Source organism: Vicia villosa, unplaced genomic scaffold (genome assembly GCF_029867415.1).
Source record: "Vicia villosa cultivar HV-30 ecotype Madison, WI unplaced genomic scaffold, Vvil1.0 ctg.002616F_1_1, whole genome shotgun sequence".
Classification (NCBI taxonomy): Eukaryota; Viridiplantae; Streptophyta; class Magnoliopsida; order Fabales; family Fabaceae; genus Vicia; species Vicia villosa.
This window is the reverse complement of record NW_026705986.1, coordinates 122,893-125,100: the sequence shown is the minus strand read 5'-3', so window position 1 is coordinate 125,100 and position 2,208 is coordinate 122,893.

Here is a 2,208-nt window from a genome sequence, read left to right as displayed (position 1 = left end):
TAGCCGCTAGCTTCTGCATACTCTCGAATCCAAGGGATTTCCCTTAGCGTGTCATAACATTTATCCTGCAAAGATTCCAAGAGGGTCTAATGTCGCCTCTGAGGCTATCCCTAGGATCATATGTTACACGTCTGCATTGCATACATAGAGATATAATACAAGGAGTCTCTCGCATACGCATGCATTTACATTTTCATGCATTCATACATTTGCATTTCCATATTCACCCGCATCCATACTCACCGTGCTAGCCGGTTTCCTGAAACTCATGGAGAAAAATAAAAGGATCATAAACTATGGAGAAAGGAAGATAAGCTATCACCGTGCCGGCCGCATGTCCATGCCTTGTCGTAACAGGATCATAAATACATCAAAGGTTATCATCGAGCAAGGATTAGTTCAACAAAGGAGTTCCCTCATAGATACACTCAAGATGTATCTAGTCATAAAGGGGTTCATCTTAGAACATATCAAACTTTCAAGGACGCTCTACGATAACCTGGGGCAAGGGTCAGTCCAACTTAGGCAATACCCTAAGCAAAGATGCATGACTACAATGGAGGGAATGCGACATATGTCAGCCCCACACCAAGAAAAAAAAGGTCATAGATGATACTATCCTTAGGAAAAGCAAAAGAGGTTCAGTCAAAGGAAACTCATGAAGTTCCGATACGACGAAAACCCACCGCTAACAAATTTATTCCCGACAGATTCGACATGCCCAAGGAAAATTCGAGGTTGCCCTCACTTCTGCAAGTCTAAAGAACTAAGGAGTGAAACAAGGTCAGTGGATCTACAAAGGAGATTATCCCTAGGATTAATAGGTGTTTACCATGCTCACAATTTCAACCTTTACGATCGCTAAGTGTTACTCAGGATAAAAGTTGTACCTTCGGAATTAGCAATTCTAATGGGATGACCATGCAGGTTTTGGAGTCAATTCATTCGCTCACTAATACGAATTTCAATTTCAAATTTAGGGTTATTAACAAACTTGAGGGAGAATGACGAATACAAATAACTAAGTCCAGCTAAACATATGCTTTCAAGGTAAGACCGAGCCGAGGATGTACAGGCATTGTTTCAATTCCCAAACAGTGGAGATATAAGGATGTTAATCCCTCGTTACCCCCTCGAGCCAGGAGTTGGAGTTTTCTTCTACTTTTAAATAAACCTTGATTTCAACCAGGGGCAGGGTAGATTTCAATTAATTCAATGGTGTATTTTGGTTGTCAAGAGAATCACTCAATCCAAGCAAAGGTTCAAGCATATTTTCTTCCTCGCATTCATCAAAGATTGAGGAAGTAATGGAGATAACATTCACAACAATCTTCTTCCTCATTACATCATTCAAGACCGAGGAAGTATCAAAGGCGAAGCTTACAAATCAAAATCGACATGGCAGTCACAACATTCAATATCCAAGGATCAAGTACTTCAAAAGGAGCATTCGAAAGAAAAAGGAGAAAAACGCCCGCTAAGTCAAAATGGAAAATTCCATGAAAACAAAAGAACGACTTAGGCAAAAATTAGGGCATCCCGATGGATCAAACTCAAGGAGTTGGTTCATGCAAAAATAAGGGATAAAAACAAAGGCGAAATACAAAGGATAATCTTGTGACTGCTAAACCATCAAAGCTTCACATCAATGCTTGGATCTTTACAACATATGTCATCAAAGTTTGGATCTCTACTAAAGCTTCCGCTCAACATCGAAACTGAAACGATTCTCTTGCAAACAAAGCACATCCATTGGATTAGGCGAATTTTTAGGATCTGGAGAACATCAAGGAGAAAGGGGTGGGATAAATAAAATTTTGAGCCTTATATCCATTGTTTCTTAAAACATGAACCAGGCCAAGTTACAACATTTAAAAAGTCCTAATTGAGGCAAGGTTAACTACGAAAGCATATTAAGCAGGAATTTGTTATACTGACTCCTATGTTTGTTAAAACCACTTCTAATCACTATGCTTCTTCAAGCATTCTTTTCAAAACCATCTAGTCCTAATTCATAACGGACTTCGATTTCAAAACTTGCATACGCATTCCATTGGAGCTACTTCTCAAAAAATACAACACCATCTACGAGTATACACTTAGCATCGAGGAAATCTCGAAATGGGTTAATCAAAGGTGATCATTTCTAATAAAGACCCTGGAGTCGGGGGAACCACATCTAGGGGGTTCTCCTAAACAGGGGCAAAA